This window comes from Ictidomys tridecemlineatus, chromosome 1 (assembly GCF_052094955.1).
Source record: "Ictidomys tridecemlineatus isolate mIctTri1 chromosome 1, mIctTri1.hap1, whole genome shotgun sequence".
NCBI classification, from domain to species: Eukaryota; Metazoa; Chordata; class Mammalia; order Rodentia; family Sciuridae; genus Ictidomys; species Ictidomys tridecemlineatus.
In genome coordinates this window covers 192,420,303-192,436,398 of record NC_135477.1, presented here as the reverse complement: position 1 = coordinate 192,436,398, position 16,096 = coordinate 192,420,303, and the positions used below count along the sequence as shown (strand labels likewise).

The window sequence follows — 16,096 nt, the reverse complement described above, 5'->3', positions numbered from 1 at the left end:
CTCTTGAATTATATACGTGGGGAGGGAAAAGGACATTGGTAAACCTTCTCAACCAGCTCCCTACCCAGGCTGCCCAAGGATAGCTGTGCTGTACTGACAGAGCAACTGATACTCCATCTGATACTTTAGATAAAATATAAAAACAGCCTCTAGACAATCCTGGACAGTACAGCAAATCAGGCAGATTGTGGAGGATTGTAAACTTTGAAAGGATAACTACATGAAAATATTTTTCCTTTTGTTTTGGCCTTTGATACTGGTGGGAACTTCAAGATCAGCCTTTTGGGATGTACGACCTGCTTACTTTGGTATATCAGGTTGGGTGAGGGAAAGGCAATCTAGGCATGCTCCACTGGGAAGACAAAAACACTAATGAAGCTGAGGTTGTGCACCTGTGTCCCCAAAGACAAAGCATAAACCATTCTAAGACCTACATTTTCTATTTGTCTAACTGGCTAAGAATTTTCCTTACTGCGGAACATATCAACTAAAATTTGTCTACTTGTTTCTATGAAAGTGTAAGCCAAACCAGCCAAGATGTAGGACAGAGGAGGCATCCAGGAATTAGCAGGAAGCAATTTTATTGGCTGCATTCAGACTCAGAGTGGGGCTTTCGCCACAATCAATCAATCCCTCTGAACCAGGAGTTCAGAAAATTTTCGAAATTTGTACCCAGTGTGTAGGGAGAGGGGCTCAGAGGCTCACAATCTGCAGAGTTCACATAAAAGTAGTTTGTTTTTTTTTCCTACTTTCTGGGCACCCAACTCAGGCCAGGTTTTACAAAAATAACCCCCAAGGACCTTTCTATAAAATCAGTGCCTGGGAAAGTGAGACTTTCCCTCCCCTTTTCCCACTAGCTGGTCTCCAAGGACCAAATTCACCATTTACTTTTATCTTTTGGATTATAAAGGACTTTACAAGGATATAACTACAATCATTGGAAATGCAAACGCCTCTGCCTGCGAAGGCCTTGAGTTATTATTTCTTATTGCACTCTGCTTTTGCAAACATAACCCTCACCCCCACTTCCAAAGTCTTTTGCAGAAATTCTTGTTGATAGTCTAAGAACAATTATAGTGAGCATCTCTGGAGAAGCTTAATTAGATTTTCTCTGGAGGAGGGATGCCTCTACAGAGATACTCTAGATCTTTGGACTTACAGCAATAGCCTAGATGAATTTGAACCTCTTGACCTAACCAGGTTTTTTCTGACACAGCAAATGGATAAAATATTAAGCAGTGTGATTGAATGAGGTCAGTAAAACAAATTTATAAATGAAACAGAACCTAGCCCACAGTCTTAGAGTATATAGACATCAAGTATCCAGGGAAAGAGAGAAAGAGAGAGAGGGAGGGAGAGAGAGAGAGAGAGAGAGAGAGAGAGAGAGAGAGAGAGAGAGAGAGAAAGAGAGAGACAGAGAGACAGAGAGAGACTGAGATGTATGACCAAAGCTCTAAGTAGGAAACAACAAAGAAACTGAAAGAGAAAAGTGATGCAAGAAGGCAAAAATCTTCAACTGTACTAAAACTATTGCTTGTATCAAGTGAAAGAATGGCAAAAAGGACCCACTGAACCTGGATGGAAAGATCATTAGCATCATCTACAAAATGGCTGCCTCACAGAAAGACAAATATCACATGATACTAATCATGTGGAATCTAAAAAGTTAATCTTGAGGGTAGAATGGTAGGTACCCAGGTACCTGAGGTTTCCCAGTAGGAGACTGGTTGAAGGGATGGACAAAGGCTAATTAACAGCTTCTAAGTTTATGGAAAAATAGGCATTCTGGGGTCCTGTTGCACAGTGGTGTGAATGTAGGTAACAATAATGCATTGTACATTCCAAAAAGCTAGAAGAAAAGGTTTTGAAAGTTTTCACCACCAAGAAATTATAGCTGTTTGATACAATAGGTAGGTTGAACCTCTTTTAGCACTATGCAACCTACACATGCATCAAAACATAAATGGCACACCATTAATATGTATAAATTTAAGTTTACATATATTAACTAAAAACAAAAGAACAATTATCTTTAAACAGAGGCTCCAGAAGTGAATGAATAGTGAAAGAAATGTGAGGAAGTTTTGGAGATGAAAATTGTAGGCAAGTGTTTTAGAAAGTTGGGATGACATTGATGACAGATAGTATTTAGAGGAGAACCTGAAATGGAAAAAAGTGCTATTTGTTTTTCCAAAGATAGGAGAGATACTAAAAAATATATATCACATAGGAGAAAGGGTGACCACAAACCCAAAGATTTTAGAAAAATAATGCAATAAAAATAGTTTACATTTACTAAGTTCTTAATATGGACCAAATAGTATTCCTCGGTTCTTTTCATCTATTCTTCAATCTTTTTCATTTTAACACTCCTCTATTAGAGGAAAATGAATCAGAATGTTTAAGAAACTTGATCATGATTTAAACTTGAATATGCTGCCTCATTAGTTTGTAAGCATAATCCTTAGGATGTTTCTCTTTATGAGAAACACAGCAACTAATGTTGAAACACTGACACACTCATAAAAAATTCAAAAATAAGACACTTTGAGTTCTGTCAACAGTTAGCTTCTTCTAAAAATTTCAGCCCCTCAGTAAAATAGATGTAATAAAAATAAATTTTAGAAAAATCAATCAAAATTTGTTATAGGCAAAATAATTGCTTCTCCAGAAAATTCAGTGTAATCCATTAAAAAGTCACTAATAAATTATGGATATAAAATTAAGAATCATGATCATCTATCAAAATTCTACAGAAAAACAATATGCTGTCCATAATGGTAAACAAGACAAAAAAAACTAATATTGCTGATGGTCATATTTTAATATCAAAATCACCTTCACATTTTTTCTATTTTGAATTTCAAGATGAATAATAATAGTAAGTACTGATACATGATAATGCTATTATTGAAAATGGAAGAAACACTGTGCTAAATGAAGAAAACCAGCCTCAGAAAATCAAGGATTAAAAGTTTTCTCTCATTTTTGAAAGTTAGAACATAACAAGGAAAATAAAGATGGCACTAAGATAAATATATGGAGATTATCAGTGAAGTAGAAGAGGATAACTAGGGGAAGGGAATAGGAATGGGAAAGCACAGGAAACCAGCTATTCATTATTTTGGCTGTTTAATAAGTATGGAGATACAGTAATACATTCCACTCCTAAATACACTAAGTAAAGAAGGAAAAATTTAAAAAAAAATTGATAAGTCAGTCAAGTAATTTTCTCTAGTCTCATTTACAGTCAAAATAATTGAGAGGTATGAATGCATCTGAGAGAAGGTGCTTCAAAATTTATTTGAACTGAACTTTTTATAATTTGAACCTTAACATAGTTAATGCTTAAGTCTAACAAGAATGAAATAATACTAAACAATGATAAATGCTTAATATGAGTTTTGACAATTTCCTAACCAGTTTGAGAAATTGGGAAATTATTTTAACCATTTGTATTTAGAGTAATACAGTGTATGTTATTATTGAATTAGAAAAGATCAAAATAGAATTTTGTATAATTGTACCCATGTCCCCCAAATTAGATGACAATAAAATCAGAATTTGAAATGAAACTAGATTCTCCATTTCTGCTGGCTGGCCATATCTGCATAAGCTATAGCTAAGGACCAAGTGGCAGTTTCTAACAGTGGGCCACATCCTTCAGTGTTTCGGCAGCCCCCAGCAGCTCACCAATAATCTGTTCTTTCTAGGTTCTTGTGTTGTGGATTTGAAGACTGAAATGCACAGACAAGGATGAGTAATTTTAAGAGTAGGATTTATTCAAGTGTGAATAGAAGCAGAATTCTCACAGGACAAGAGATCCAAGAGGGGCTGCTTCTTGAGTGTGCTAGTCTGGAAGGGTTGGTATAGCACTTAGGCCAATGCTATTTGTGTTAATCAGGGTTTGGAAATATATTAATGTCATTGGCCCAAATTTATGCTAATCATGATTTCGAAAAGTACTAATGCTATTGGTTAACCCCTGAGTCCCAACTTCTATTCTGGTCTGCCCCACTTCCTTTTTTCCTAGCTTGCCTGCAATCCTACTTTCAAAGGAGGTTGAGGTCAGGGGATGGTGGATGCGTAGGAGTTCAGAGCTACAGTGCTGTGTGCAGCAAGCAGCAAGCGTCTACACTGGGCAGGCCACCAACGGGTGACAGGTTAGTGGGCTCTGGCTTACCTCAACCCTGGCTCACTGTGCCTCAGGTACAGGGCAGCAAGGAGTGCTCTGGGAGGCCATAGTCTGCCTCTACTCAATGTCCATGCTTCACCTGCCCCTGGAGCTGCTCGGCCACTCAGCCACTCTGACAGAGAGCTTGCTTCAACAAATCTCCTGCTAGACTGAGAATTCAGCGGGGTAAGTAACTATATCTAATAGTGTAGGGTAAATTTAGAGTTATATCACACATATTTTTTAGAATAGTCTTTGTTTTAGTCAGCTTTTTCACGGTGGTGCCTAAAAGACCCAACCAGAACAAATTTAAAGGAAGGAAAGTATATTTGGGGGCTCACAGTTTTACAGGTCTCAGTCCATGCAGAGCAGGCTACATTCCTCAGGGCTTGAGGTGAAGCATAACATCATGGAGGAAGAGTGTGGCCAAGCAGCTCATATGATGATCAGTAAGCAGAGAGAGACTCCACCAGATACAAACACATACCACAAGAACTTTCCCAATGCCTGCCTCCTCCAGCCCTGCCCAGACAGCCTTTAGTTAATCCTGTCAGGGAATTAATTCAGTGATTGGGCTAAGGCTCTCACAACCCAATGATTTCTCTCCTAAACCTTATTGTCTTGTGTCATACATGAGCTTTGGGGAGACATATTACTTCCAAATGATAACAGTTTTATTGACAGATAATTGACCAAATAAAACTTGTATATATTTTAAATACCCAAATTGGTAAATTTTAACATAAAGCTCTATGTATTTTTTTCAATTGTTTTAGTTTTTTTAGGAAAGTGTGTATTACTCTGGTCCTCTTATTCTATCTTGGCTAGAAATAAGAGTTTCACAAATTTTCTTTTGCAAAAGTTTCAAGAGATATTATTAGTATTTTCCTTTCTTCCTAGATTGTGACTTATAATAATACTGAGTTTATGTGTTATAATTACAGATCATGATTTTACACTGATATATAAAAAGAAAAATGAATCTCTTAAAAAATAACAAAATTTCTTTGGTAGCTCACTTCTATACTGGTTAGTACCTGCTAAGTTTTCAAAGTCAGAAAAAAGATATAATTAGGGAAAGGTAATGGTTGCTAAAACAAAAATGAGTCTGAAATTTCTTAAAACTTAAAAGTGACAAATGTTTTTGGAAGCAGAAATACTATTACCCTGATTTAATTATTATGCAGTGTGTATGCGAGTTTGTGTGCATGTGTGTGTGTGGAGAGAGAGAGAGCGAGAGAGGGAGAGAGAGAGAGAATTACCATATTATATCCAAGAAGAATGTGAAAATATTATGTCAACTTTAAAAAAACACCAAAGTAAATAGCTCTACTTATATCAAATTACTATAATATCTTTCCTTTTATGTTAACTTCAAATTACATCCATACATGAACTCATTCTCACTTCTCTGAGCTGATAAAAACCACACTAAGAAAACTGTAGATCCTGTTTCCCCATTCCATAGTAAGCATAAAACTGAACGCATATAATTGATATGTCCTCATATATTTTCTTGCCATGTCAATGAAGTCATACATTATTTACTGAAAATGTATTAGTAAGAAAAACCAATGATGTTTTTCATGTTAAAATATGTCTTATAAAATGTCTGGTATTTAAAACTTGTTTCACACTAAAGAATATAATATCATTAAGTAAAAAAATGTGAAACAGATGATAAAAGTAGATAATAATTTGGTACATGCAATAGATAAAGTGTCAAGTTACCCAAGAACTTATATTATTAGATTATTCCTGTGAGCTATGTAGCTTAATAACCTAAAAGTATAAAAACAATAATGTTTTTAGTAGAAGATACCTATTTTCTGTATTTCTAATAATTCTCACAACAGGCTTTATTTGTACTCTACCTCCAGGAAATGTTTTCTATTTTTTATTCTAGGCCTATTGTCCCACTGGTTATACATTAAACAATGAAAATATATATATCAAAGCAAAAAAAATGGTATAAGTTTCTTTGAAATTTTTTCCTGAAATTTCACAGATTGTAACCAAAACTTTGGATAAAGACATAAAACATAAATAATATATAACCAATATAAAATTGGAAGGCACTGGGCTGGACATATATATGAACATGTAGAAAAAGCCATATGTCCTCTAAAAAGTTCTTGTACTCTTTTATACACTAATGTAATTTACTTGTATAAAAAATTATGTAAAATTTGAAAGCATATTTAATTTCATTTGTTTTTTTAAAGCATTAAAAAAGTCACTGCTACTTTTTTTGTTCTCTTTTGTGAATACATATGCCATCCTTATTGATCACAAAATCTAAGACTGTCAAAATACACCCATAAAAATCTGGAAGAAATTTATGTACAATATGAAATGGTAAGATTAAGATAAAAATTTCCTAAGAATTAGGAGAGTTAAACATGCATTAATTAATGAATTTGAATATGTACATTATTTCATGGTGAGCTTGCTTCTTTGGGAAGCAAAAAATACTCCAGTAAATAATTAAAATATGAACCTATTTTTGAAAAAATTCTCACCTAAAAATGCATCAGTGTGAACTTCTGTTTGATATACATTACAACTGTATCAGAAAATCTCTATAAAATATAGATAAACCTACTGATATTATTCTGATGGAGTACACATACAGTAGATTCCATGGCTCAATGCCGAATATCATTGTAAGGAATCATTCACACTAAAAAGGATTAGGAGTAGACAAGACTTAGAATGATGCTAAATAAGTAAAAGAAAAAAGAAAAAAATTAAAAAGCCAGGTATTGAAAAAAATGAAGCATACAAGAGGGAAATTAAATTAAGGCCAGAATATAGGGAGTCTCCAAAAAATATGCAATAATAATTCCAGGTCACAGGCCAACACACCCATCACACTCAGCAAGTATTTCAATGATGTTAAAGCATGGCTGGTCTCCCTATTTCCTAAATGTATAAATGCTACATCATTATAATAGTCAGTAAGCACTGAATCCAGTGCTCTGTGTCAGGTAACACAAGATCTTTTCTGGTGCAGTAACATACTTAGATTGACCATCATCTAAATATTGAATCACCAAACATTTGCTCATCTTCCAAATATGAATTCCCATCACATTATAAGAGAGTTTATTTATGACAATAAAATAAAGGGGGATACAATATACTTTAGAGCATTTTTTTAAAGTCTACAATTTGATCTTAAATTTGCCTAGAAATGTAAAATCATACCCACTCCCTTCCCCTCCTACCCGGCCCTATCTAGAGTTAGTCTGTTCCTCCTATGATCCCCAACCCACCATGAATCAGCCTCCTAATATCAGAGAAAACATTCAGCATTTGTTTTTTTGGTATTGGCTAACTTCACTTAGCATTATCTTCTCTAACTCCATTCATTTACCTGCAAATGCCATGATTTTATTCTCTTTTAGAGCACTAATCTCTAGGGTATATAAAGAACTCAAAAAGCTAAGTACCAACATAATAATAATAATAATAAAAAATAACCCAATCAATAAATGGGCCAAGGAACTGAACAGACACTTCTCAGAAGATGATATACAATCAATCAACAAATATATGAAAACATGTTCATCATCATTAGCAATTAGAGAAATGCAAATCAAAACTACTCTAAGATTTCATCTCAGTTGTCAGATTGGCAGTTATTATGAAGACAAACAACAATAAGTGTGCTCTATATGTGGAATAAGAATTGTAATGCATTCCACTGTCATATATAAATAAAAAATATTAAAAAATAAAATAATTTACCAAAAAATACACAGATAAAAATAAATTGCATAAGGGCACCAAAAAATGTAAAATCATTAAAAAAATTTTATAAAGAACAATGTAGAAGGTCTTACTGTGCCTGATTTCACAGCATATACTGTAAGAGCAATCAAGACTGTGTGGAAAATGAGAAAAGTGACACATAGATCAATAGAACATTGAACCCTAGACAATTCAATAAATATATCAATTGGGTTCCAAATGAAAAAATAAATAAATAGTAATTATATCATATATTATACACAAGAATTTACACAAAATGAATCATATAATAATATATCTTATATAAAAATATAATACCTAAAGCTTTCATTTGCTAGAGAAAATTATCAAAGAAAAATTTTGCAAACTTTAGATGGTTAGACAGAAAGCAACAGCAATAAATATAAACTTAATAATATACATAATTTTTACTTCACCAAAATTTAAAAGTTATTCATCTAAAGATACCAGTAAGAAAATGAAATGGCAAAATACAAAATAAAGGAAAATATTCACAAAACATAAATTAGAAATAAATTGAAAGAACACTTAAAATTAAATAATAAAAAGATACAGTACAAATTTTTAAAAATAGGCAAAAGAGTTTAATACTTACAAGAGTATATAAATGGCTTGTGGAGATAATGTAGTCTTCATCATCATGTCTTTAGGGACATGAATCCAAATCACATTGAGATACCATTTCATACCCAGAAGAATGTGAAAAATAAAAACAAACAATTAAACAAACAGGAAATTGAAGAGCCAGTGGGATCCTATCACATAGTTTATAGGATTGTCAAATGCCACACAGACTTCTTACAAATGTTCATCACAGCTCTATTTTAAATAAAAACTATAAATAATCCAATGTCCAACAATATATGAACAAATAAACATGTAGTGATATAGTTATTGAACAAAACAGCAGTTAACATATAAATGTGGAAAAAGTTCAAACCATTATGGTAAGTGAAAGAAGCCAGGCTAAAAAAAAAAAAAAAAAAAAATATATATATATATATATATATATATATATATCAAACGAACAGGCCAAAAGCAAGATAAAACAGAAGTCAGGGGAGTACATGTTTTATAAATATATTTGTATAAAATTCCAGAGAATAAATATTTCAGCCCATTCAGACTGCTTTAACAGAACTCCATGATCAGACTGGTTTATAAACAGTAGAAATTTATTTCTCTCAATTCTGAAGTCTGGGAAGTCCAAGATCAAGGTACTGGCAGAACAGGAGTATAGTGACCTCTGATAGATAGATAGATAGATAGATAGATAGATAGATAGATAGATAGATAGATAGAGATAGATAGACAGATATATACATATGGAAGACAGAGGCTTTGCTGTGTCTTCACATAGTGAAGGGGCCAAAGAGCTTTCTTGGCACCAATTCCACTAATCAGGTCTCTGCCCTCAGGTTCTAATGATCTCCCCAAATACTCTACCTCCTAATACTATCACCTTGGGGCTTAGGATTTAAACATATAATTGTAGGTGAACATGAACATTCAGATCATAGAAACAAACTAATTTATAGTGACAGAAAGCAGATAAGATATGGGAGTACAAGAGGCACTAATTATGAAGGGGCAAGAGAAGAGTAGAGAAATGGAAATGTTTTGTATTCTAACTGTGGTGATAGTTTCTCAGGTGTGCATGCATATGTTAAAAGTGATAAAACTGTACACTTTTGGTATGTGAAGTTTAGTGACCTTCAAGTACATAAATAAATAAGAGAGAAATTACATTTATTTTGTGGTAGTGGTTAATAGTGAAGAAGATATTTCTAGGAAAAATTGCCTAAATCTGATTTATTACGGCTGATTTTTCCTATAACTTGTATCTCAGAACAACTATTCCTAAAAATTACAGCATATTGAATAATTTTATGCCTCTTTACAAGATTGGGAAGATAACTTACAAAATTGAAGGAGTAATTTTTACCAGATTCTCAATAGAATTTCACCAATGCATCCATATTTAAGCTCGTTTTATCGATTTTCTAGTAAAAAGAACTAGTAATATTTTCAGCATTATAGGAATGATGCTATTTTTTTATCCCTATTGTTTTCCAAAATTATTAAAAGCAACTGAATTGTATAATTCACATTGGTGAAGAGGAAAATACATTTTGTCAACATATCTTTTATCTGACTGAGAAATTAGGAAATTATTCTGGAAAGATAGATTCAGTAAAATTTTAAGGGCTTTCAACACATGTCATGGTATAGTTCATGTTTTACCACTGAAAGTTTTGAACAGAACAATAACTTGACCTGGGCTTTTCTTTGAGAAGATTGATCTGGCAGTGGCTTGTGAGAGGATTGTTCTTCATAGAACATTCCTGATGGAATAATAAGTTAAGTGCCAAATTGTCAGGGTCAAACTAGTTAGAAGTATGTTACGGTTTGGATATAAATTGTTCTCCCAGAGCTCCCATGTTAATGTTCAGAGGTGATACATGAGAGCTGTAACCTGATCAGTCCATCCTAGTTTGAATGGACTGGATGGTATCTGCAGGCACATGGGGCAGGACAGGAGGAGGTGTATCACTGGAGGCATGCCTGGAAAGGTTCTTCTTCCTTTAGTCCCTTTCTCTCTTCCCACTCTCTGCTTTCTGACTGCCATGGAATGGAGCAGTGTTCCTTTAACACACCCTTCTTTCATGATGATCTGTCTCACCTTGGACCTAAAACAATGGATCTGACTGAACATGAATTAAATCTTTGAAACCATGAACCAAAGTAAAAATTTTCTCCCCCAAGTTGTTCTTGTTGGATATTTTGGTCACAGCAATGAAAAGCTGACCAACAGCAAAATAGCAGTAATAATAATTATATTTAAATTTGGCAGGGTTTATTTAGAGAGGTTAAAACAATGTTACAATGTTGATTATGGGGCAAAATGCAAAGTAAAAAAAAATATAGAAAATTAACATTATTTTCCAGGTCTGAGAGAAGAGTGTCTCCTTTATAGAAATCAAGAGAAAATTCAACCAATCATATTGGTTGAAAGAGTGCAGTCTTAAGTATTCCAGTGTTCAGATTAAGGTTCATTTAGAGAGTCCAAAGATTTTTTTAAGAGAATGTGAGTAGCATTTGTCATTTGGTGGCTGCCCAGTATCTAAATTCCCTCTGTATAAAAGGAAAGGACACTTTTGTTTTACACAAAAATTCTACACAAAAATTCAAATACTGGTTCTCGCATACTCCTTGACTCTACACCTCAGAGACTTCTTTTAAATTTAAACAAACAAATGTTCCTGCTTAGGGAAGTAGTCTGAAGGAGACATCACAAAGAAGCTAGGAGAGCTAAAGTCTCATGCCCCTACCAATACCCAGTGTCTTTGCTCACTGGTGGAAGAGATAGCGTGCACCCAAGTGTGGCTTGATCATTGGCACCATGGAAAACTCACTGGTCTTATGGATAATCTTGAAAATTTTTCCTTTGTTCCTGAATGAAATTAAGAAAAGAAAAATCATATTGAGACATCATTCGTTCAATATAAATTGTATTCATTTAAACTACATAATTCAGTAATTTTTTAATATATTTACAGGTGGCCACTGTCACCATAATTTAATTTTAAAGCAGTTTCATCACCCAGATAGTAACTTTGTGTCTATTAGCAGTCAACTCTGACATCCCTACAAGCAACTGGTAATTTTCTTTCTGTATCTACCGATTTGCCTATTCTGGACACTCATACAAACAAAATAAGGTGCTGCTTGATTCTTTGGAAGTAGCTTATTTCACTTAGCATGGTGTTTTCAAGATTCATCCATGTAGGAGCATATATTAATATATTGCTTCTTTTTATTGCTGAATATTATATGACAATATTCTTTCAATTGTTATTGGATATTTGGGTTGTTTTAACCTTTTGGTTATTATAAATAATGCTATAATTTATGAACACTCATATGTATATTTTGATGTGTTCACATTTCCCTTGCTCTTGGCTATGTAGGAGTGGAATTGTTGGGTATACACGGTAACTACAGGTTGAGCTTTTTTTTTTATTGTTTGGCTTAATAGATTGTACTTCCCTCTAGATTCATAAAAGTATAATTGACAAAAATATTTATGATGTACAATATGTTTATAGTATAATATATTTAAAATGATTAAACCCAGTTAATTAACATATCCATCAACTCGCACACTTATTTTTTTGTGGTGATAACATCTAAGATATAATCTCAGCAATTTTCAAGTTTACATTATTGTTGATTATTAACATTATGCTGTACAATAGATCTCCATAATTTACTTGTGTTGTAAAAATTAAAGTTCTGTGGCCTTTAACATGCCTATCTCTCTCTCTCATCAGTTCCCAGCCTGGAAACCACTATTCTACTTTCTGCTTCCAAGTTTGACTCTTAGATTTTACTTTTAAGTAAGATCCTGCAGTATATGCATTTCTACACTTGTTTTATTTTGTTTGGTATAATGTCCTCCAGATTTGTCCATGCTGACACAAATGACAATATTTTCTTCTTTTGTCAGACTGACTAGTATTCCATTGCATATTTTCAACACTTTTTTCTTTATTCATCCATCAAAGGACACTTAGGAACTCTAAGGCTGTTTTCCAAATAGCTACATCATTTTACATTCTCAGCAGTGATGTATGAACATTCCATTTTCTCCACATTCTTACCAGCACATTTTATAACGTCTTTTTTATTATAGCCATCCCAATGAGTATTGAAGAGATTTTTTTGTAGTTTTGCTTACCTTTCTGATGACAATCATATGGAGACTCTTATTTGTGCTTATTGGCCATTTGTATATATTCCTTAGAGAAATGTCTTTTCACATTATTTGACAATTTTAAAAAATTAAGCTTTTTATTATTGAGTTCTAAGAGTTTTTCCTGCTTAACTTTTGAATTATGTTATTAGTCTTCTCATCAATTCTTTGTGTGACCTGGTGTTCTTCCAAGAAATTACTTCTCTGCTTAATTTGAGCATAACTGTTACCTGCTACTTGCAAACAAGAAACAGAGATGAACAATTTTTTTCCCCAAACAAAATGAAGATTTGGCTTAATAAAAATATATGAGATGAGTGAGCATATATAAAATTTAAAGGAATAACAAATGAGTGACAAGTGGGGGAACAAATAATGATTGTGTATTTTTAAAATTTGCTTGATGGTGGGGGAAAGAGAGAAATAAGACAGTAACTTGAAGCCTTAGGAAGCTTATTTATTCAAAGAAAAAAAATTGAAGAGAAGAAGATATAGAATATGGAGTAGGTAAATAGTGAAGAGGATAAATTATGTTTTGAAAGAAAGGAGGAGGAATCACTTTCCTTAAACAAAAAGTAGTAATAATGACTTAGTGGAGGAAACTAAAGAGGCTGTGAGGCAGAGACAGGACATTCTAAAAGGGCCTTCATTCAGCAGGCGTCTGTGACATTCTGGAGAAGCAGAAGTAATGTTAAGCTAGGACCAGGATCATGTTTAATGGGAATGTCCAGGGAATGGGAGGAACAGCCCAGGTGGGAACAAGGTAAAGAATCAAAGAGAGTTAAGCTGATTAGCATTTCCCACGAAGATGACATGTTAGTTGCAGTGATGCTGAGCTCATTTTTATTCTTCCATGCAATTCTATGAATTCCGCTTTTCTTTCTCTCTCTGCCTCACTTAATAAAAATGCATCATAAGGGAATAAAGGCTTCAACAAACACTCAAACACATGGAGTGTTAAATATATATGAATCACTGCCCTGGCTTGTTCTTTTGAAGTTGTTCCTTTGTGTGCTTTTCTTTTTCTTATTTTATGGTATCCTCTGCAGAATCTAAGCACTATGATGCAAACTGAAGTATTTCCCTTCTTTGGTATTGAAATGTAGTTCTCTAAAATGCCCAATGTAATCTTAAATTTTAAAAAAATCTATCAAATCTCTGAATTAAGCAAGCCTAAAGTGACTTCCATAAGCAATTTATAGGATTCTTCTGTATCTTTCAAAATAGATATCTCACTTGACCCCTTAATCATTGATGAATTGTTCTAGTATTATACTAAAAGAATCTTTTTCTTACAATGTTGATCAAACAAAAAAACCCTTGTAAACAAAGGTCAAGTTATTGATTTTTCTTTTCCATACTCTATTTGCCTATTTCTTTTTTATTTTGGCATAATAAAATTCACATAGGAAAGGTCTAAAATGATATGGTAAGTTAGAGATAGTGATCCTAAAATCCTGCATTTAAATCACAATAGTGATACTTATACTAATGAATAGAAGACATACCATTTAATCATCCTTGTAAAATTCCTCTGCCTGCCTTATTAGTGGGCCCTCTCTTGTTTCTGTTTTCATCCGTTTATTTTAGTGTATGAAATTAAAGCCATGCATATAAATAAAAATTTCCTGGATAGACAAAAGCTGCATAAGCTCTAAAAGATGTAGATCAGGACAGTTCTGAAAGTGAAAAAAATACTACCTTTTCACATTTCTGTGAAGTTGGGGAGTTTATATCCTACTGAACTCTTCAGCTGAAGTAGCACTCCAGGGGATTTCAAATCAGTTCAAAGTTATATGGTAAAGAGAAAAGAAAAAGAGAAATGAGTGAAATTCCTTCAGTTCCATTTCATTGTTTAGCATTTCAAAGTTTCCTTCTATTCTCTTGATTAAAGCCTTGGTTTCATTGGGTTTGTGGATTTGTCTGAAGCCAAGAATGTGTCCAAATTCACAGCAAGCATTTATATATCCAAAATTAAATCAAGAAGCTTAATTGAGAAATCTCCTGCCAATTGAAAACCAACTTAAAGTCTATTCAAATTTAGAGATTATCTATAAATAACCAGTCACATTTTAACTGGCACATGGAGATGAGTAGCCCCCAAAGGTTCTGAGAATTTGTAAACTTGGCAGTTCTCACTCAGGCCCAAGTTATTTGACCTTCAGTTATCATTTTTTCCTTTTGGATCTTCACATCATGTACTCTAAAATAAGATGGAAAACGTAATAAAATTTGATATTTTTTGAAGATTCTGTTTTACTCCTCTAAAGATATTTTAAAACATATACTTCTTTATTTATATGAAATATAGCATTTACTAAGTATCATCTATACTAGGTACATATAATGATAATATGTAATGTTTATTATGTGCATGTGGTTGTAGTGATATACAAAAGTATATTTATATGCATATACATATATACACATAATATTTCCTATTTTTATAACTACACACAGCATATAGTCATTTTACCAGAAAATAGTAATGTTCTATAATTTACAAATTTTATTCTTATATCTGACAAAGAATTATCACTGTCTTTATATAAAGAAACAGTTTTTCCACACTGTAATTCTTTATGGTAAGTCATTTAAACTGAACTCTTTTGCTTACTACTATGCTTTTTTTTTTCTTTTTTTTTTTTTTTTATTGATTGTTCAAAACATTACAGAGCTCAAGACATATCATCTTTCATATATTCGACTCAATTGGGTTTTGAACTCCCCAAATACATAATACAGACTCACTTCTGTTACATACTCACATTTTTACATAATGGCATATTAGTGACTGTTGTATTCTGCTACCTTTCCTATCCCCTACTATCCCCCCTCCCCTCCCCTCCCCTCCCATCTTCCCTCTCTACCTCCTCTGCTGTTGTTCAATTCTCTCCCCTTTTTTTCCCCCCACCCCCTTGCCCCTCATGACCTCTTATAATTTTGTGTATCACTGAAGGTCTCCTACCATTTCCATATGTTTTCCCTTCCCTCTTCCTTTCTCTCCCCCCATTCGTCAACCCCCCTACCCATCTGCAGCCAAAAGGAAACCTGTCTAGCTAGAGCTGGGGGAGGGGCAAGCAGGAAAAATCCAAAGGACAGAGTGCCTGGGATCCCAATTGCCAACTGCGGGACCCCAGAGATCCAGGCCCACTGATTCGTGCGGCCTGCCCTGCAGCTACAGAAGGTGTGGCGCCCCAGGGAAGCGATTAATCAGCAAGCAGGGAGAGGCTTGGCTGCGATCAGGTGGAATCCCACCAGCCAAGCCCGCACTGACCCCCTGGCTGAGTATGGGAGTTTAGACAGGGAAGGAAGCGGTACAGTCCCATCCCCCACAGCGGACACTCCCCCAAGGCAATCAGCAGTCAGCATTTTTTTTTCTTAATAGG

At 33.9% G+C, this 16,096-nt stretch overlaps 1 long non-coding RNA gene across 1 annotated transcript in view; it reads right to left on the bottom strand.

Annotated features, from left to right (window-relative positions):
* Positions 1 to 8,923, bottom strand: part of LOC144364866 (uncharacterized) — a 37,386-nt gene extending 28,463 nt beyond the window's left edge. Inside the window, exon 1 of the long non-coding RNA XR_013422966.1 lies at positions 8,547 to 8,923. This is a non-coding gene — a long non-coding RNA (uncharacterized LOC144364866). The remainder of the gene's footprint in view (positions 1 to 8,546) is intronic.
* Positions 8,924 to 16,096: the final 7,173 nt, after the last annotated feature.